The sequence below is a fragment of the Typopeltis vanoorti genome, chromosome 2 (assembly GCF_054136105.1).
Source record: "Typopeltis vanoorti isolate ZY-2024b chromosome 2, IOZ_Tvanoo_1.0, whole genome shotgun sequence".
NCBI lineage: Eukaryota > Metazoa > Arthropoda > Arachnida > Uropygi > Thelyphonidae > Typopeltis > Typopeltis vanoorti.
The window spans coordinates 56,353,118-56,376,726 of NC_143550.1; positions in this window are offsets into that span (position 1 = coordinate 56,353,118).

The following is a 23,609-nucleotide window of genomic DNA, read 5'->3' on the forward strand; positions in this document are numbered from 1 at the left end:
TAGTGTTGAATACTATGGGTACTGCTCTTTTCCTTGATTCTCATTGCCTGAATATAACATTTTGTATTTATTGCTCAGAAAGATCGCATCAGTTTTTGCCTTTTTTGTTTCAATCATCCCTATTATGTTGATCTGGTACTTATCCAATTCCTCAGCTAGTTCCATTTCTTTGCCATTCAGGCTTCTTATGTTGATAGTACCGATCTTGAACTCTGGTGATGTTGAGTTGGGGTGTGTTTTAGGATTTGTTCCAGTTGCTGACTTTTCGCTGTTTGCCCTGGTTCCCTGGCAAAAACAATGGGTGGTCTTGTTTAACTGGGCAACGCCCCCCCCCCCTCTGCTGGCATGAAATTCTGTTATATTGTACCATCATTTTATATTTTGGTTTAAGCCAGTGAGAATACAATTTGGTCAGCTAAATCCCAAATTGCCACTCCATCCTCATTTGTTCAGTATCCAGGAAGATACCTAACAGGGTGCAACACGATAAGGTGAAGATTGACCATTAGGTCAGAAGCTCTGGTCGGTTCTCTGCATTCCTTTAAAGGCTATGTGGAGGTCTCCTCCCAGTTATGCAGCTTTCACCTTAAGCACCTCTTCCACTTTCCTTCATTATACAATTCATATAGATGATGAGTAACACTGTAAGATGATGTGAACAACCCCACCCCCAAGTTACATCCGATTTTACATCCATCTTTCCATATCTCATTCAGTTTTGTTTAATTGCTGACTTTAGAATAATTGCAGCATCATGAACAGCTTTGTTTTGATTCCTTGTCATATTCCTTTTCCCGATCTACAAAATGTAGACATATTGATCCTTGTAAACTATCTGTTTTAAAGTGGACATCTGACCCTGACAACTGCTTTTTGGCCTGAACCCAGTTATTCTTTTTCTGGTTTTTTTTTTCGTTCACAATGTTTCTTTGCCTCTTCTCAGTATGCTTTCTTAAATCTTGTCAGTAACACACGGTTAAGGGGAACTGTTCTGTAATTCTCACATTTCAGTTTATTTTCCTTTATGGAGATGTGTATTGTTGTAATTGCATTGTGGAATTTGACATTCTGAATTATGCAGCACACAGCCACTGTAAAACTTTTATACTTCCACATTTGAATATTTCTGTTTGAATGTCATCTACTCCAGCTACTTTCTACTTTTAGATTTTGATTGCTTTTTCAGTTTCAAATATGGATGATTGCATTTCTCTTTTCCCTATCACCACTGTTATAGCTATCATTTCATTTTTCACTCTTTCAAAGTAATTATCCCAAATATCAATGTAGAATATCTCTATCTTTGCTTTTCATGTCTCCTATATATCATTCTCTGATCTCTTTTACAGTACTCTTCTCTCCATTTTTAAGATTTTCTATAGCTTTCAAAATGTTTTGCCAATTTTATGATATTCTTTTTATTTTCTTATAAGACCCACTCACTCACTGAATCTCCAGCATTTGATTATTGTTTTTAAACTCTTTAATTTCTTTTCTTCCCTGCAATGGTATTTGTAAATTTGAGCGTCTGCGGTTTACCTCTGAAAAGAAAGCTGCTTGACTTTGATTCTTTTTAAAACTTTCTTACTTATTATTATTAATATGATATTTATTTCATTCTATTCAAAACTAAATGATCACTTCCTATTTCAAATCCCTTATATACCCTTGTCTTAAGCCATCGTGAAGACTTTTCTCCTTGTGAATTTGTGCACATCTTTGTGTGAGTAATGATTAGTTCATGTCCTGAATAAAAATTCAGTAACTGCTTGTCATTGTTACTGGTTTCGCACTTTTCTCCAAATTTTTTTTATTTTATTTCTCTATGTTCTGCTGTTTAGATCTCCAACAAGGACTTCTTTTTTTTTTTTTTTTTTTTTTTTCTTCCCCCACACAAAACCATTTTTCCCTCACTAAGGCAATTATACAAAACTTCTGCTCTTCCTTGTTTCCATCTCACACATCCTGATGGTAACATCACTCAAAGATGAGGTAGACCTCTTGGTATCAGTTTCCCCCCCTCCATCTCTTGTTTAGACAACCAAGGCAAATCACCTCTTGCATTACCACAAACTGCTCATTGCATGGCTCCTCTGATCTTTTGACTGATATCAGAAAAATTCTTATTAATATTGATACTAATAAGTCCCCTGGTACAGGTGGTATCCTCCAATTATGCTCAAAACTTGTGCTCCAGAATTAACTTCTCTCTTCTGGAATCTACCCCAACAGTATGGAAGCAACCCTTTATCTGGCATGTGCCTAAAAAAGGGAGATAAGTTAGACATCAAACTCTTATCCTATTACTGTAATAGTTACATTACTAAGTAATGTACCTATTACAGTACTTTCAAAAGTGATGGAGAAGGTCATTAACAACCAGCTTATTCACTACCTGGAGATCCATCAGTTAATTAGAAATCACCAGTATAGATTACACTGTTCTTGTTCTGCAGCAGATTTCCTTGTTATTCTTATCCACCTCTGAACACATGTCATGGAAAGATTTGGAGAAACCGTGATGTCACTCGATATCTTGAAGGCATTTGATCACGTTTGGCATTGAAGTTTTTTCAACAAGTTACCATCTTATAGTCTCTTTCCTACTCTTTGTGATTAGATTGCCAGCTCTGGTTATTCTTTGCTTTCTTCTTCTTTCCTTTCTTCCATTCTTTGTCCCATCTGGCATTGAAGTTTTTTCAACAAGTTACCATCTTATAGTCTGTTTCCTACTCTTTGTGATTAGATTGCCAGCTCTGATTATTCTTTGCATTCTTCTTCTTCTTTCCTTTCTTCCATTGTTAACATGCAGGGATATCTCTCCAAAATCTGAGTTATTTACAAAATCATTCTAAATCTCACTGAGTGACTCTAAATGATCATCACTAAACTCATCACTCCTGACCTGAATGACTTCAAGACAGGAAGCTCAGCAGTGGCTCCACTCAATGACAGGCAAAGGTCCAACACTGAACAGAACCTCTCTATTCCCAAGGAAGCAAGCAAACCCAAAGATAAACATTGTCAATTATCATCAGTGGGAGCCAGGCCCACAAGAAATATTAAGATCCAAGTATATTTCCCATATACATGTAGTGAAAAGGTGTATCACCATATTATTGAATTACTCTGGATTGGAGATAAAATTGTTGAAAGTTTTTTTCATTTGGTTATACTGTAAATTAAAGATACCAAGAAATTCTTTCTTGATTTAATTCCTTACCCAAGTGTAATATGAAGTTTCTTCACTACAGGGCTACTTGTATATAGAGGCTAATGACTTCATGTGCAAACTGTCTTTGCTTACACTTGGATAAAGGTTAAAACCAAGAATATAATTTCTTGGCATCTTTAATTTATAGTATAACCAAATGGAAAAACTTTCAACTTATTAGCCTTGCTCTTGACTCTACATTTATACAAATATATATGTTTGGCCTAATCTAGATTGACCTAATCTTCTATTGGATCCTCCATTGGGAATTTCTTTTTATATCAGTTTCACCTCCTTTCCTGGAGCTTTCTGGGACCATAGTCACAAAATTGTTTGTTTGGTCTTTTTAGTTCAGATTTTAGTAACACAAGTTATGTGGACATTGTATTTCTGTAATTACTTTTACTAGCTTGATACTTCTTTTTGTGTTGAATGCATGGAAAGGCTTATGTGTTGGAAATACATGTTAGTTTAAACAATAAATTACACGCTAACCACAATAATTAATTTTAATGAAATGAAAGTACAGATATTTCATACTGAAAATAACAGTACATCATCAATGTGTAAAAATAAGCAAATCACAGGAACAGGAATACAAGGTATATACAGCAGTTGATGGTTTACGAATTAAAAATTGTTGTCGTGTTTGCTAGAAATTAATATTAATTTCTAACAACACATGGCAACAACACCGGCAGTAAACCACCAACTGCTACATGCACCTGTATTCCTGTTCCTGTGATTTGCTTGTTTTTACATACTGATGATGTACTGTTAATTTCAGTACGAAATATCTGTACTTTCATTTCATTAAAGTTCATTACTGTGGTTATCGTGTAATTTATTGTTTATAGTCATGCCTCAGGTACCTTTTAAAAATAATGCATGTTAGTTTATTTTCACAGTATTGGAACTTTCAGATATCACTTCTTTTTTTTTTTTTTTCTTTTCTTTTCTGTTATGCTTCTTATGTTGATATGAACCCCCCACCATTAACTCTATTGAATTTGCCAGCTTAGTTTTTTTTTTTTTGTTTGTTTGTTTTTCTTCTCTCTCTCTCTCTCTCTCGTTTAATGTAAACAACTGGCTTTCCACTACACCACCCTTACTTTCTATCATGAGACTTAAAAAAAAACCTTTATAATTAGGATAAAATTAAAATAATTTGCAAGCGTAAAAAATCATTCAATTTCCAGTGCCTCTCAATTTTGAAATTTTCAGTTGTGAATATGATTGTTCATTGATTGGAAGAAGTGATAGAGAAGAATTTGCTATCTGGAGAAATATAGAGAGTAAGACAGAATTTCTCAACCAAGACTATTTAGCTTGTTCAAGGTCATTCACACCATGAGGCTTTGCATTGTCCTGAAGGGGAAAAAACTCCTCGTAGTTAATCATTGCAGGCCATTTTGATGCAGTGCATCATGAATCTACTGTATTTGTATTGGCATCCTTTATAACCATTTGGCCAGAGAGCTTATAGAAGCTTATAAATGATGATCCCATTTGTATTCCTTCAGATATATAGACCAAAATCATCTGTTTATAAACTGTGGGTTTTGAATTGTGATCCAAGTGTGATGCATTTGATATTATTGTAAATATTCTTTTATTTATTTATTTTTTTAAACTCATCAGCTACCAATTTAAAAATGGCCGACTATTGTGATTCAGAAGCAATGACACAAGGAGATTGATGGTCCTGATATCACTTACAGCTGTACGGAATTCATTGAATTTCTTTCTGTAGTGATCTGGCATGTTTACCTTGAAACTGACTCAGTGGCAGCATTTAGCATGTTATGAAGTACATCAAGTGACTCTTCACTAGATATACTTCTTTTAATTTTTTTTTTGGCTGCAGTTCACTGTATCCTCTGCAAATGTCATTCATATTTTTCTGGTTACTTGCTTGTGTAGCATATTTGTTTATCATTTTCCCATCATCTTTCATTATCCTACCAAACTGCACTTGCTAAATATTTTATTATTATTATGATTATTATGATTCAGGCCTCCATGGAATCAAAACATTCATCACATATCAGTCGTCAGTATTATTTGTATTTGTACTTTGCTGTTTTACTAAGAATAATTGTGCCTAAAGGTGATTCAATCTTAAGATTTGCACTTGCCAAGGGAGTCACCACTTTTAGTTTCCCAGGAGCAAAAATTAAAGATATGACAAACATAATTGAAAAACAAAAAAAAAAGTAAAAAAGATGGTAGTTCTGGTAGGTACTAATAATTTAAGTAGTGACAAACACAGTATGAGAGATGATATGAAAGGTCTGTTGGAAGAAGCAAGAAAGAAATATGAGAGAGTAAAAATTATAGGTTTGCTACCCAGATATGATAGTACCGAGTTAAGAAGGAGGACAATGATAGCAAATGATTTCATGCATAGGCTGTGTAGAAGAAATGGATGCAAGTTTTTAGATGTGTGTGGCTTGTATAAGAGGGATGGCCTGCACTTGAATTCGTTTGGCATCAGGAGCCTGAAAAAATTACTTCTTGGTATGAGACCTAATATGGAGAGTCAGGGAAACCAAATCATCAAGGAAGGAATGGGGAAAATGTCTGTGAAAGTTCAGCTATTGTATGCAAACGTGATAAAGATATGAATGTCTTTGAACATGGTTGTGTATGTAGCGAAGAAGTGATAAATATGCTTTGAGTTCAGACCTTTTAAGTATGTCTGGGGAAGGAAAAGAGAAAGTTCTACAACAAGGCCAAATAGATTGCATACCTAATTATAAGAATAGGCTAGGTGGTAATTTATTATGTCTATAACAAATGCCAGGAGCATCAGAAACAAAGGGGTTGAGTTTGTTGCTCATCGAATATGATGTGGCTTATGATGTGGCATTAGTGAAACCTGGCTATCAGAATAAGATATGGTAACTGGGATTGAGTATAATGGGTATACTATTTTTAGGAATGACAAAAGAGATAGGAAAGGAGGAGGAGGAGAAGCACTACTAATGATATCAGATGACTTAAGTCCATTTAGGGTAGAAATGCAAGAAAGCATTGGTGGTAACATTGTTCCATGTAGCAGTGAGTTTGAGTCTGTCTTGTGTGAAGTGGAGGCTAACAAAATGAAATATATGGTGGGGTGTTGCTAATAGACCTGGTGGTTTAGTTGCAGGGAATGAAGAAATGAATCGCCAATTTAGCCTTACCAAATGAGTGATCATTATTATTAAAACATTGATTGGGCAGAAGAGAAATCTCACGATAAGAAAGAAGAGGAATTTGTTGAATTGTTGCGAGACAACTTTCTCAAATAGCATATGAAAGAAGGAACTCAAGGTCAAAGAGTGTTGGATTTATTCATAGCGTCAGAAGGGGTCTCTGTCAAGAATATGTCTATTTTACCACTAGTTGGTGACAGTGATCATGCTGTGCTTTCTTGGAAAGTATCTAATTGTGTTGATGCTCTGATTAGAACAGATTACATGTTGAACTACAAAGCTGGAAATTATAATCCACTTAGGAGAATACTATCTTTGGTCCCATGGTATCATTTACTGAATGGGAAAAATGTCAGCAATGCATGGGAATCTTTGAAAAAGTGAGTAAATAAGGCAGTATCTGAATGTATTCCCTGGTGTTTGAAGAATAAATAGGTTGGGAATGAAATGGATATGCAACTTTATTAAGCAAGAAATCCACAAGAAGATGATATAGAAAGAATATCATGAGAATAAGAGTGAGAGGAGTTATGAAATATATAAAGTTCAGGCCAGAAAGATAACGAGTATTGTGCAGAAAGCTATGGAGTATGAAAAGAAATTGCCCATGTAAGCTAAAGGCAATTGGAAAGAATTTTATCGTTATACTGCAAGCAAAAGAAAGAATGAATGTGAAAGAATAATTTTATTAAATGCAGATAGTACTTGAATGTTGGAAGCTAATGAGATTGTTTAGTTAATGAGTGCTCACTTTGCTAAGATATAATCAACTAGATGTATGTAACAGTGTACAGTGCTACTGCTCCATTGGATGAAGAGTTAGAGATTCATGAAAATGAGATTGAAGAGCTATTGCATAACCTGGATAAGAATTTGTAAATAGGGACAGATGGAATATCAGCCCGTTTGCTAAAGGAATGTTTAGCTGAATTGGCTAGGCTTTTGACAGTTGTATAACTTGAATCTCAACTCAAGAAGGAATGTATGATAGTTCCATTGTACAAGGGTGATGCAAAAGCCGATGTGTCTAACTACTGCCCTATCATATTGATAGGGCAGTAGTTAGACATGAAAATTTTAGAGAAGTTGGTAAGAACTCGCATACAGAAATGGCTAGACAAACAAGCTATACTCTGCAAGGAGCAGCATGGGTTTACTAAAGGAAGGTGATGTTTTAGCAATTTGCTCATATTTTATAACAATGTTATGGCCAAGTTGGATTAAGGGAATGGATACACAATGATAATGTTGGATTTTTCTAAGCCATTTTGATAGAATATCACACGAAAGGCTGTTGCATAAATTGGAGAAATGGGATTGGAATCTAAACTCTTGACTTGGATCAGGGTATGGTTGACAGACAGATATCAAAAAGTTGGTACAGGGAGTGTGAATCTGCTAGATTTAAGGTGACCAGTGGTGTACTTCAGGGTTCAGTCCTTGGGCCATTATTTTCAATCTATATATTAATGACATCAGGTTGGGGCCTAACATCAAATGTGTAATTGTTTGATGATGATGATGATGATGCAAAGATAAGCAGGGCAAACAGATGCTACTGATATTCAGCACTTGCAAAATGCTTTGAATAGGCTGGAAATTTGGGCAAACGAAAATGGCAATCAGTTTAACGTTAGTAAGTTTAAGTATAAAGTTAATGCAATTTGGCATGACGAGATTTTCAGCAGCATATTATATTAGCAGGGTTATGCTACAAGAAACTGAGGAGGCAAGGGATCTTTTAGGAATGACAAAAGAGATAGGAAAGGAGGAGAGTGCAAAGAAGAGTTACAATGATTATATTTGGATTATGGGATTTAGATTATGAGGACAGATTGCAAGGATGTGGATTACAGACTCTGGTTAACAGGAGAAATATGATATGAGAGGTCTATAAACTTTTGAATGGGTGTTATAGGACAGAGTTTCTAAAACTGTGGGTCGTGACTCCAAATGGGGTCACATAACCCAATATGGGAGTCTCAAAAACTTTGGCAACAGTAAAAGGTTTCTGAACATGCAACTGAATGTGGGGTTTGCAAAAAACTTGGCAACAGTGAAAGGTTTCTGAACGCGCAACGACCAAAAATTAATTCAAATTCAACTATTGTTTGTAATTCTTTATGTAAATGGTAAAATTATATTATACTAAAGAATTGTTTTAAAATAAATTTCTTTATGATTTATTATTAAATGTTTGATATTTATACCTATTTTATATATCTATATACGTGGGGTTGCGTAAAAATATTTCTGGTGAAAAGGGGTCGCAAGTGGAATAGGATATCGTCTGATGAAATTTTTCATTATATGGAAGCTGGGGAGAGAACACTAGGATCCATGGAAGTTAAGTTTGTTTGCAGTCAAGAAATAGGTAAGAGCTAGTTTTTTTTTTTTTTTTCTCTCACAGAGCAGTGAGTGAGTGGAATAGTTTGCCTTTAGGGGATAGTGAGTGCATCTAGTGTGAAAGAATTTAAGGGAAGGTATGACAGCTGGTTTGGATGAATTATAGCCGCCCTCAACGAGTCCTTAACTCCTTGAAGGTCTCAGATAATAATAATTTATTTATTTGTATGGGGTTCTCCTCTGTTCCTCATCCATCCCGTAGGACTGGTTGAGCCCTCCTAATGAGGGATTAAGTGTATGAATTTATGATTTTAGATCAGTGTGTGTTCACAGGGCCAGTTTGCCCATTCTGAGGGATGAAAAACCTGAGTTTCTGGGCGAACCCCCCCCCCCCTCTACCTCCGTATGAGACTGGCTAACTTACCTTTACTCAAAATAGACTAGTAAAGGTTCTTCACGTCATGGATGGGAATTGAACCCAGGTCTTTCTGACCAAAGGGCTTCGTCTATACCAACTGAGCTACGGAGGCTCTAAGATGATAATAATAATAATAGCTAAAATGTGTTACCTCTCCTGTAGGTTCATTGTTGCAAATACAATCTATGTTTTCTCTTTTTCTCCTGTTGTCCTAGTTTGTCTTTTTATTGCTGATTTTCATATCCAATTTCGATATAATTACTTAATTTAATTAAAGACTCTTGAAAACTAAAAACAGATTTATTTTACAAAATAACATAATCTGCATACAGTAAAGAACCAAGTTTAATTTAACGTTCAAATTGAATAATAGGTTTTTAATATCATATCGCTTTCCTTAATAATTATAACATTTTCATTGAATGTTAAGTTTCATTGAATGAATGAATGAATGACATATCACTTTCCTTAATAATTATAACATACAAATTATAAATAATAGTGGAGAGTAGGGTACAACCCAGCTATACACACGATTTAACTTCAGATCATGTTCCTGTATATCCTTCAGTTCAAAATGACTTGAAATATAGGTATACTGTATATTATCATTCTGTATAAAGTTCCTTTTATACCATATCTATATAATGTTTCAAATAGATTTCTCCCTTAGTAGTTATCTTGTGTGTTTTTCATATCAGCAAATGTTAACAAAGATTATTATTATTATTACATAACATTTCCATGGTGTCCAAAGACTCATCGAGGGAGGGCACCTACTATACAACTCTCCATCTCCACCAACTGCAACTACCTTCATCATCTATACCAAAGCCATCTACTGCCAAGCACCACCACTAGTGCTTTCACAGACAATCACAAACATCCATACCCACTGCAGGATAATAAATCTGGAGGTGCCGGGTAAGATCCTTATTATATTTCTGTGAATCCTCAACTGTTTGCTATCAGGTGTAAAAACTTTGCAATCCTGTTTAGCATAAATCCAGCTTGTTCTTCGTGAATTTCCCCTTCAACTTTTTTTTTAAACCTTTTTTGAGATATGATTGCATAAATTTTGTCTGGAAACGTAATTAAATAAATTTTCATATTCAGTTTTATTTCACTTTTTTTAAAATGATTGGTTCTGCAAGAGCTTCACTCGTCACCTCAGATTCAGTCCTCTGAAGTCTTCCAAAGTTTTTATAACACTGTATTTAAACATTTCAGGCCAAATAATATATACTGTCCATATGTTCTGTATTGTCTTGATTTCTTTTGTAGTACTCTTTCCTCTATTTCTAAGCTCCCCCCCCCCACTCTCTTTAAAGCTTTATGAAACATTTTTGCCACATTTGTGATATTCAAAAATTATCCTCTGACTTCTGCTTATCTTTACTAGAATTTTTTCTGTGTTTTATAAGCTGTATTCTCTTGGAAAGCCTGTATACTCTAGTTGGTATTAATGATACATTTTGAAAAGAACTGGATTTGAATTCCAAGGACTGAAAAAGAATTAGTTGATTATATATGGAGAAAGGATTCAAGAAATATTTTTTTAAAATTTATATTTTATTTTTGTTTTTATTTATTCATTTTTCCCATCCAGCAAAACAGCGACACAGATAATATATGCTCTGACAGATATAGCTGGCTATGTAGATTTAACTAGGTTTAACTGCCCAGTCATGATATTAAGTTGATACAGAGCTGAGTTACTTTGCTTTGGCAAGTCATTGAGCCTAACATTTTAAGAAGGTGAAGATGATTCTCTAAATGCCTTGCTTGCCTGAAACTTTGTGTAATTTCTTCTTTTTTGTGGACTACTACTTTAATTCCTGTGTCTACCATGGACTTCCAGTTTCTCTATATTTGCAAACAACCTAATTATATCTGATCAAGGATAGGTACTTAAGTAGACATGTTACAAAAAAATTACATATTCAAGACTTTATGGATAAAATTGAAGACATTGCCAAACAAAGCAGGCAGCTCCATTTTTTGGTCAAAAATTGAATTATAGGTTGCACTGTATGTTTAAAAAAAAGAAAAAAATAGAACAAGGCAGCTCCAATAAGTGCAGATTTATAATGATTACAGTACTTGCACACTACAACTTTTGACTAATGCTCATGCTTCTTTATAAGTACAGTGGTGCCTTGGTTAATAACGGCCTCAGATAACGACGTACTTGGTTAATGACAAGTGGTTGTAAGAAAAAAATCTCTTGGTTAACGACACAGGCTTTGGTTAACGACTCTCGATTATGTGAACCTCTATCCGATCTAAAAAACCAGAATTTTCCGATCGCACTCAGCCACGGGAAGATATTGTCGAATAGAGAACAGCCATGTGACATAGCTGTGAAGCTCAGATATGTTTGGCCCAACATAGCCAGCTGTTTACGTTTATTGTTTCTTTTCTTGTAGTGTACTGTGCTTTATTTTAAAATTTGTGGTTATAAAGTCGTTTTATGATGAAAATGAGTATTTAAGCATTTATTTTTTATGTGTTGGTTCATATAGACAATAAATTGGCGGGTGCGTGTCACCGTTCGATCGCCATCAAAAGGCAAAATCAAATTTCATCTGTATAATAATCGTTGTATCTATAAGCTGCTAATCAGTGTGTGTTACAGTAAGTGCTGTATCTAATATCGTCACCTTACAAGCAAAATGCACTAAGTCAAAAATTGCAGGTTTCGAATTTAGCTGTTAACTTTTATTTCAAAAAGTTTTTTTTTTTTTGAACTTTTACTTTTATTTTCAGGTGACGGTATGTTCTTTGTATCCCTTGTCTTAGTGTTGTACAATTTGTAATAATACCTTATTTTGCGTTTCTTTTTTTTTTTTTTTTTCTAGAGTGAATTTTTTTACCATGTGGCGAAATGGGTCCCAAAAAAGAAAGCTAGTGAGGGGAAAAAAAACAGAAAAATTTTCTCTATTGAACAGAAGAAAGAAATAATAGCAAAACATCATGAAGGTGTGAAAGTTATGCAGCTAGCTCGAATATATGAAACCAGTCATTCCACAATATCAACCATTTTGGCTAAGAAAGAAGAACTTATGGTAGCTAAGGTTGTTAAGGGAACTTCAAGGTTGAATGTCAGAGGGCTTCTTTTTGAGCAAATGGAAAATCTATTACTAATTTGGATCAAAAAAAGAGAAATGCTGGGCGATACTACGTCTCAAAATGCAATCTGTCAGAAAGCTAAACATTATCAAGATTTGAAAAAGAAGACTTCAGGATCAAGTTCTGAGGTAGATGATGATGATGATTTCAAAGGTAGCAGAGGTTGGTTGACAACTTAAAAAAAGAACAGGAATTCATAGTGTGGTCAGACATGGAGAGCATTGACAAAGCAGTAGCAGGTAAATTGTCTTCAGTTGTGATGAGACTGGGTTATTTTGGAAGAAAATGTCCAACAGGACATTTATCACAAAAGAAGAAAAAACACTTCCTGGGCATAAACCAATGAATGATAGGTTAACATTGCTTTTAGCAGCAAATGCAAGTGGAGACTGCAAGGTAAAACCAATGTTAATCTACCACTCAGAGAATCCCTGAGCATTCAAAAAGTTCAATGTCTCTAAATCCAATCTTGGTGTTTTGTGGAAGTCTGACAACAAAGCCTGGGTCACAAGAATAGAATTTAGAGACTGGATTCGCAAAGTGGTTGGACCAACTGTCAAAGCCTATCTTGAGCAAAACAATCTGCCTCTGAAAGCCATTTTAACCTTGGATAATGCACCTGGCCATCCAATGGGTATACAAGAAGAGCTACCAGAGGAATTAGATTTTATCAAGACGATTTTTCTTCCTCCCAAGACTACATCTATGATTCAACCTATGGATCAGCTGATAATTGCAAATTTTAAAAAACTTTACACAAGGACACTTTTTACCAGGTGCTTTGAAATGTGTGAGGCCACCAACATAACCCTAAGAAAATTTTGGAAGGAAGAATTCAACATTGTCATTGTCAATTAGGCTAATTGTAAAGGCTTGGCAAGAAGTAACAATGAAATGTCTCAAAGCAGCATGAACATGGAGGAAACTGTGTCCTTCCTTTCATAATGAAGAAACTTCAGATGAAGGACACAAATTGGTAAAGGATATTGTGGCAACTGCTCATGATCTTAGCTTGGAAGTAGAGGAAGATGATGTTGAAGAATTATTGGAGATGCATGACCGAGAACTGACTACTGACGAGCTAAAAGAACTTTTCAAGCAGCAACGTGAAGAAAAGGAAATGGAAATTTCATCTGAGGATGAGGATGGAGAGAAAGAACAAATTACGACTGCTGAAATCAAAAATGTTTTGGCAAAGTGGGAGGAAGTTCATAATGTTGCTATGAAATGGAATCCAAACAAATCTGAGGTTATCAGAACTGCAGATCTATTTAATGAAAAGTTCATGCAGTTTTTCAGAAACATTTTAAAAAAGAGGCAGAAGCAAACAACCCTAGACATGTTTTTTACAGGTCCATTTGTCAAAAAACTCTGAAGTGAGCCGAATTGTTCTTCAGGTGAAAATTGATAATTATAAACTGTTTTCATGAACAATTCATTGTGTTAATGTTAATTTTTTTGTAGCAAATACATATACTGTATAATAAATAAATGATATTTACCATATTTTTATGACATTTTGAATGAGTTTTATCTGCATTTTTAATATGTACTGTGGTTGTGGGGAGGAGCCGGAACAAATTGATCGATTTTCAATTAAATCTTATAGGGAATCGTGCCTTGGATAACGACGGTAATCCTGGAACTGATTACCATCGTTAACCAAGGCACCACTGTTTTTCATTGTAATTTTCATAAAATTGTGTTGTTTTGATATTACACATTTGAGCACCATATTACACATAAGTAATATGTGTAATATTACTTATGTGTTGACACCATTTTGTTTTTTGTTACTTATTTTAATTTTTTTTATTTTTATTACTTATTTGATAAAAAAAAAAAAAGGACAGCTCCAAATTTTGAAAATTCATCCTGCTCTGAGGTGAAAAAAATATTTTATCTTAATAATAGTGCTCAATTGTGTATATTATATGTTAGCAAAACATTTCAAGTAACAGTCTAAGAATACTTTTTAGAATAGTTTTTACTTAATTTTCAAAAAGCTGATAAAATTGGAACTGTCCCCTTCTTGCTGCAAAAGCCTTCAGTTTTCACCTGGGTATTGAGGGCATCTTCAGTACAATTGAGTAATAGGACATGATTAAATTACAAATAAAAGAAGAATTTTAAAAACACCATCGTCATAATATAATAATAATAATAATAATATTATTATTATTGCAATGATACAATAACATTTCCCATGGAAGGATAAGAAACTGATATCAAAATCTGTTCAAATAACGATGAGATAAAAAAAAAGTCTAACAACATTATATGATTCCATAACAAATCTACTTATGATTACGAGGATTTGCTGAAAAGTTGTGATAATCATCATGAAAGAATTGAGGCAGAACCATGTAACTTACACATTATTCTACATATTCCCCACAAAGTGTTATATACACTTGTTACAAAGCTGCTGCATCATTTGCAATCATCTGAGAAAAAAAGTTTTTCCATTGTTCACAAACCAGTCCTCAACTGCAGATATGACTTCATTATCTGTGGTAAATTTTCCTTTCAAGTGTTTCTTTAAATTTGGGAATAGGAAATACACCCTCTGTCCAAAAAGGAACCGAACTTTTCAAAAATAGAAGAAACTAGTGGCACCACCTGTTTATACCTTGTTGTTGTCGAAAGCAGCAAACTTCATTAGTGCTGCGTCAATTGTTTATGACATTTGTTTCATTAGAAGCCAAGTTATAGTGCCAAGAGTGACAGTATGTTTTGACGAACGGTAGGTCGTCACGATATTCATGCCATAATTGATGAATTCTCGCTATAAATCTTCAGAACTTCGAGATAAAACTCACCATTGACCTTTTGTCCAGGCGGAACGAATTGGATAATGCCCTTGGAATTGTAGAAACAAATCAGCATTGTCTTTACTTTTGACTTCTCCAAGCTTTTGACTTTTTTCTGGATGTCCCTCTTTTGGTGGTCTCCACTCAGCACTCTGGTGCTTTGTTTTGGGCTCAGAAAAATACTAGTTTCATCACCAGTAATGATCGTTTCAAGGAAGTTTGAGTCCTTACGAGCGGTTTTAATGAGGTCCTTGCAGTGTGCAGTTCGCAATACTTTTTTTGGTCGTCGGTCAACTTGTGGGGAAAAAATTGCAAATTCAATTTATGAAGGCCCAATCATTCAGTCAAAATGCTGTGCACAGTTGATTTTGGAATGCCCAATTCATCTTCAATCAATTTCACGGACGATTTCGGGTTTTCTTTCATGAAATCACACACTTTTTGGATGTTAACTTTGCTCAGTCTAGTTATTGGATGGCCGGCCTTTTCGTCGTCCTCAAGCATCTCATGACCACTTTGAAATTGCTTAAACCACTCGTAAACTTGAGTATGAGATAAGCATTCATCACTGTATGCTTTTTGAAGCATTTGATGCATTTCGGTAAAACTTTTACCAAGTTTAACACAAAAGTCAATCACATCTTTCTGTTTGAAACTCATTTTCCAATGTTTGTCAAAACACATTGTCACTCTTGGCACTATAACTCGGCTTCTAATGAAACAAATGTCATAAACAGTAACAATAACGAAGGTTGTTGCATTCGACAACAAAAAGATATAACAGGTGGTGCCACTAGTTTCTTCTATTTTTGAAAAGTTTGGTTTTGTTTTGGACAGTGGGTGTAGTCAGATGGGGCCAGGTCTGGTGAATTGGGTGGTTGAGTTAGACATTGAAAACACAAGTTGTGGATTGTCTGTTGGGTTTCATGAGCAGTGTGTTGTCCTGCAAAAGCAAACATCTATGCTCAGTTTCCCATAAAGTTTTTCCTTGAATTCCTTCAGAGCTGTTGAATAAACTGCTGCTGTAACAGTTTCACCTTTTTTGAGGTATTTTGTAAGGATTACACCATTCATATCCCAAAAGACAATGGCAAGAACCTTCCCTGTTGACTTTGGGTTTGGAACTTCTTTGGTTGTGGAGAACCTTTTTCTCCACACTCCATTGACTGTTGTTTGGTCTCTGGGTAATAGCAATGAAGCCATGTTTCATCAACAGTCAAAATATGAAATCAGATTTCTCAAAATGATCCAAAATCCCTTGAGATGACATCATACATTCTCTCTTTTGGTCGGCATTCAAACATTTGGGAACCCACTTCTCCGAGAGCTTCTGCATATCCGGATGTTGATGGATAATGACCCAAACTCCTTCCTTGGATATCCCCAGAGTCTTTGCAATGTTTTTGGGTGGTATTCGTCTACCATTATGGATCATAGCATGCACTGTATTGATGTTTTCAGGTGTGACTGCTGTGGAAGGTCTTCCTGATCTTCAGGCTTCTGCTGTCTCAGGATTCCCAGTTTTAAACCTGACCATCCATCTGGCAACTGTTGGATATGTTAGGGCACAGTCCTAAAGTCTCACACAAAGTTTGGTGAATCTCAATTGCTTACTTTTCTTGCAGCATGGAAAACGTGATGACAGCCTGCACCTCTGTGTCTTTGAATTTCTTTAAAACCTCTGACACGTCTTCTTATATATATATATATATATATTTTTTTTTTAGGATATATATATATATATATATCCTAAAAGAAAAAGAACAAATTATTACAATTTGATGAAACATGGGAGTTAAAGAGTTTTGAGATATGATCTTTCTTGTGGTTGTATCAGTTGGTTTAATATCATTTTTGTTCTAGGTGGTTGTCAGAACTTTTCAGCCCCCTCCCCCACCTCTTATGTAGAAGTTTGGTTTTCTTCTACAACACTCAGTGCTTAAGAGATATGGCATGTTTAGCCAAGCCAGATTGCTCAGGTTCTTGGTGTTGGATATAAGATTTATGTTCTTCATGATGAGCAGCAGCAGCAGCAGATCTACTTCACTGACCAAAATAAGATTCCTCACCACAAGAGCAAGGAATCTTATAGATACATGGAAAACTGAGTGGAGGAAGATTGTTCTTAGTTGGAGAAATAGAGGTGGAAATTCTCCTGATAGGACAAAAAGACATTGAGAGGCCTCAGAAATTTAGTAATAGGTTCCAATATTCCTTTAACACAAGGAAGAGGAATCTGAGAGATTTTTTCCTGGAGCATGAAAGAAGGCAGGCTAGAACTGGTGAATGTTTTTTTTTTTTTTTTTTTTTTTTTTTTTTTTTTTTTAATTTAATGACTTACTGAAACCAGTTTTTTTATTTATTTATTATTATTTTTTTTTTTAAAGGCAATCAGTATAGTAGCTCTTGAAGTAACAAATCCTCTTTAGAACATAAAGTATGAGTATGATGTAATAAGATCTGTCCTGATAGTCCTGATTTTTTTTTCTTACTGACATGATGATGATGATGTGAGGTTGTATAAATATAATGGTCAGTATGAGCTTCTTTCCAATACACTGAGAATTGCAGATTACCATCTGGTTAGTGAAGAGTCAATAAATATAGCAAAGCTAACTGGTTGTTTTTTTCTTCTCTAGAGTGAACTGAATCCTAGGAAGAATTGAATTTATTTTAGCAACAAAATGTCCTTTATATCTAAAAAATTTGAGATTTAAGAGCTTCCAATTCAAGAAATGATAGGTTAGAAGGAGGCAGTTTTGCTCTGAAAAGTTATCATGGCAGACCTAAAATAGACTGTTTGCAGTTTCCCAAGTCCATAGCAGGAAAGTTTTTTAGAAAAACAAGTCATGCCTTTAGATAATATGAAATTTCATCTTGAGTTAGAGGATGGTTGGACATACGTTATTTGTGATATTAGAAGACAAAGTTCTAGAACAGCCGACAAGTAAATTAAATTTCTTTCTGAGAGTGTCACAAATTAAATTAAAAATTCATTCATAAGAATCTGAATGAAATGAGGAGAGTAATTATACTTAGTACATAACATAAATGAGAGTCATTAAGGGAATCATTGATTTCAGTATTTAAAAGGCCAAGGATTTTATGGTTTCATTGAGTTGAAAAATCAACAGAGATTTATTGGTCCTTGTATAAATACGATGAGCCTTATGTGAGAAAAATTAATATTCCATCTCTACTAAGCACGGTCTTGTGGAAGGAAGCCAAACTTCTACAAGAGTATATTCCTTATGGAATATCCATATCAAGAAAGCTATATCCTTTTTTTACATCATCCAAATTTGATCAGATCTAATGGCCTTCATGGATCTCCCCCCCACTTTCATGAGAATATTATTTTATCACCCTAAATCTTCCTAATTTTTATTTTATATATTTATGCATTTATTTATTTTTTGTAATTAGGAATTTTAGTGACTTTGTTGTGCTGATTGAACTGTGATGATGATTCTTTCTCTTACTTGCATTTAAATTGTGTTGTTACTCATTTGTCCTGAAAATTTCTTCACTACTGAGCTGAAAATTTTACAAGTATTATATTTATCCATATAAGTCTTCCATTTGATTTTTTTTTGTACCTGTCTACTTACATACTTATTCATAGTTCAAATATCTTGGCTTCATGGAGAGCCTATATCAAAAATATATAGTTTCATACAGAAGTGTTTGATCAAAAAAAGCTAAATACAATAACAGAATAATTTTTTCTTTTTATGAAATGTAAGGCACACAGGTTATTCCAACCTGTTGCAGAATTTTCATTCAAGAGGCTCATCCTCTTTATATAAGGGTCAGTAAATCTTGTTGATATTTCAACCAGTGAAGGCAAAAAGAAAAATGCTTGGGCCTTTAAATATTGAAATCAAATCCCTTAAGCTCTCTTTTTCTCCCCCCCCTCCACATGTTATCTGCTGTGTTTTTTAATATTTTTCTTTGTATTTTAATGAATTCATGCAAAAGAGTTTTTAATTTAAGTTGTGATGCTCAAGCTGAAGTATAGCCTGTTGAAAGTTTTCCACACAATAATCCTTTATCCACGTGTAAAGCAAACAAGTTTGCACCTGAACTATTTTCAGGACTGGGGCAATTCGTCATTAGCTTCTTTATACGTGTTGCCCCAGTCCTGAAAATAGTTCAGGTGCAAACTTGTTTGCTTACATTTGGATAAAAGATTAAACCAAGTATATACTTTCTTGGTACCTTTAATTTGAAGTATAGCCTTTTGTCAGTGTTCTAGTGTTCCATCTTGTATTCAACAGTTTTTGCCTGTCTGTCTTGTGTTCCAGGAAGAAATCTCTATAAGAGATTTCTAAAGCTAATTATAATTCTTTAGCTTTATGTTAAAGGAATATTGGAACGTATTGCTAAAGTTCCGAGGTCTCTTAGTGTCATTGTGCCCTTTTGTCCTGTCAGGAAAATTTGAACCTCCCATTCTTCAATTAAGAACTTCTTCCATTCAGCTTTCCAGGTTTCGGTGAGATTCCTTGCTCTTGTGACTTGCATTATTTCGATCATTGAAGTAGATCTGCTGCTGCTATTCATTGCAAAGAACATAAATCTTCTATCCAGTACAATGAACTCGAATAACCTGGCTTAGCTAAATATGCTGTATCTACTGAACACTGAGCATTGTGGAAGAAAATCAAACTCCTGTACCAGAGTAGATATCTTATGGAATGTTTCAATAAAAAAATTATGAGACCTTCTTACATCATTTCAGTTTGAACATATCTGATGGTCATCATTTCTCCCTATGTGAAACAGGTGAACAAATTACTTCTATCTCAGACATTATAGCTGTGTCTTTCAATCCATTCTGGCCTTTTTTTATAATATTTCTTACGTTAAGATTCTCTAAGAATTTTTCCCTATTTGGATCAAAATATGACGAGTGATTTAGATATTATTATTATTATTTGACACCTCCAGGGAGTCCAACGACTCATCGAGGGATGGTATCCACTCTACAACACTCCATCTCCACCAACGACAGCATCATCTACACCAATGCCATCTACTGCCCACCACCACCACCACCGCCATTAGCATTTTCATAAACAATCGCAAACATCCATGAGTGGGATTCAAACCCGCAGCTCTTTGACTGGAAAGCAGATACGCCATCCAGGCCTGACTATATTTGAAGAAGGGAGAAGAATGTAATACTGAAGACACTGCTAATCACGTTGTTCAGCTGACTTGACCAATTCTTTCTCAATTGTTTTATTTCTCTAAAAAAAGAAAAAAGAAAACAACTTTTTGAAAAATAAAAAATAAATCAAACAAAATAAGCCAAGTGCTGAGAATGCAGAGAATTGGCTGCACTCTTAAGTATATAAAGTGGCTGCTTGGCTGAAAGATTTTATATTGCTGAGAATGTGAATAATACTTTTGAGTGAGCAGTAAATATTAACATCGGTACTACTAACAAAATTAATACCAGCAAATAACTGCTTCTAAACTGCAGTTTCCTTGAACTTTACTCACATCTTTATATATATATGAAATGTTTTTAATGATATTTGAATCTATAATTCACAGTAAGAGTTGTTCAACTTTCATTCTTTTCAAGACTTCAGTGTATATTTTCTTTTTAATATGATATTCATTTTTTTTTATAACAGTGAGCACTAGGTGGTGGTCACTTCATATTTTTGATCCCCTAAACATACTGAAATCATGAACCAGTTGGAAGTTATTGCTTTCAACACTATCATAATGGATATTTCTTGTTTTATATACATTCTCTTCATGTTAGTAGTGACTAGACCAGGGGTCGCCAAAGTTATTTGCCTGTCGACCCCTTCAAGAGTTTCTTGACTTGTTATCGACCCCCTATATTTTACTATTACGTAATTATAATAGGACAAGCAAAAAAAGACGCTTTTGAGTTTTTAGATTGTTTATTTTATAGTTACAGTGTTTATTATATGTATAATATAGCATATATTATTATATTACTATTACTAGTAATATCACTGGTATTACTAGTGATATTAATAAACTACTGGTATTAATATCACTGGTATTACTACCAGCGCTGCTCAACTCTTCAACATAGAGAAGTTTAGTTCGTGAATGAATAATGATTGAATTATAATATGTATGTTGATGAATTTTAGAACATTAACGCTCACTTGTATGTCAATGTGCAAATATGAGACTGGGATCGAATACTTGTAAGTATCAGTAAATAAGAACCACACACACACACGTGTTGCAATCTCGCTCCCACTGCGCCGGCCAGCAGGAACCACCAACATCCGTTTATTGGTAATACGTAATTTTGGCCTACTTGATTGGCCTCAGTAACTATTTTCATGACCTTACTCCATCTTACAGGTCCTATTCATGGACCTGTAAGATGGCGGTACTGATCCCATGATTCACTCTTAATTGCGTTGTCATTACCTCCATGTCTTTTGTCATGGAGGTAATCCAAGTTAACCAAATTAAATATTACCCATACAATGATGTCTTATATTTTTCTGTCGACCCCCAATCGACCCCTGAGCCTGAATCGACCCCTAACAATGTCATATCGACCCCTTTGGTGACCACTGGACTAGACCATGGCATTACTATGCTGCTTGAAACTGTTATCATTATCTCTGCCTGTTCTCTAAATTTTCTGAAGATGTTTTTGTATAAAATCTAAAAGTTTTCTGGGATTTTGCTAGCCTGGTTGGCTGAATGGAGATCAATTTCATTGCCTAGTATGAAACCACCACCACTCTTATTTCATGGCTTATATATATATATATATATATATATAGGGTGATCAAAATTAAAGTATCCCTGTTTAAGGTCCTGTGGAGTGCCATCCAGTGATCCAGATGCTGCAAAACTTTGCAAGAACACATTGTGCATCATGCAGAAGCGATATCTGAGAAAAAAAAAAGGTTCCAAAATTCACCACTAGTGGGCATTGTAAGTAACACCAAATGCATGGAATTTTGCATATGCAACTTGGCAGGTGCCAGGAGGGTTTAAAAAGATGGACATGGGATTTTTCCCTTCATTCTGGTTGTTAATACCATCCATGGTAATGGCACTAACCTTGCCCCAACATTCTTTGCTCATGAAGCTGTACTACCCAAACAATTGCAATGCTGTTGCTGCACTCCACGAATTTTGCCGCCTGAACAAATGTCAACAAGGTCCACTATCTCCATGTGCTCTGTGATAAATGGTTAGTCGTTTGAAGAAATGGGATTGTTGGGAGATAAACTTGGCAGAGGTTACAATGCAGTCAGTTCACAAGTGAATAAAGTTGCTACTGGCATTGTGGAGCAGGCCATGAATAACAGCATTGGTTCCAGTACATGCTGTATGAAGACACGTTGATGTGCCTTACACATCACTGCCTTACACTGTCTGGAAAATTCTATGGAAGATTCTGCATTTCTACCCATTCAAGATAACCCCTGACACAGGAGTTGCCCCTGCAGGACTTTGACATTCGCTCGAGTAGAATTGGATGCTGCTTGGTGGATAATTTTGAGGGAAGATAAGGCTCACTTTCACCTGACAGAGCTGTGAATACCCATATGGGATACACAAATCCTGCATGCAGTCCAAAAAATTCCTTTCCATTCATCCAAAGTTACTGTCTGGTGTGGGTTTACAGCTTTGTTTATCATTGGAATATTTTTTTGAATCTCCCTCCTTAATAATGTTAATTTCTCTGTATATATCTTTTCCTTTAAACATAAAGTTTATAAAACTTTTTTCTTTCTGAATTTCTCTATTACATTCACAGTTCATGGCATGATAAGGCATTCTCCCTCCCCAATTACTTTTATGTGACACTTTCAGTGCAAGGACTCATTGTGGAGGAGAGTTATCTCCTTCACATAACCCACTGTCTCCATGAATGCATGCAAATACTGCAAACCAGTTTCCTATTATAGTAGGAATCTCCCTCCTTAATATGAGATTATTATTATGGGTAAGTCTGCGCGGTTAGCCTAGTGGCTGTGCGCTTCGCAACCATATACCTGGGGAAGGAGTGTCCTAGGTTCAATTCCCATCGGTGACATGAGGAACTAAAGGATCTTCCTCAGCCATAGCCAAGTTAGCCGGTCTTGGGCGTGGACAGTAGGGTTTTTCCCCAGTTTATCCTGGGGTTTTTCATCCTGCAAAGCAGGCAAACCGGCTTTGAGAACTCAACACTACAGACATAGGATACACCGGGGTGTAGGGCTGACCACCTTATCCCGTGAATGGTTTGAGGTCTGATGATTAATAAACCTTCGACACCACAAGGTAAACGAGGAATAAGGAAGATGAGATGAGATTATGGGTAATAACTGAAATCTAACTTGATTTGATGTTTTATGTTTTCATATATTTTCAAAATTTGTTAATATTTGATTAGCCATATTCCTTTGACATTGGAATAATTTAAAGTTTTGTATTGTTTCGCTCATAAAAAAAATCCCTGATGTTTTTGTAATTTTCGT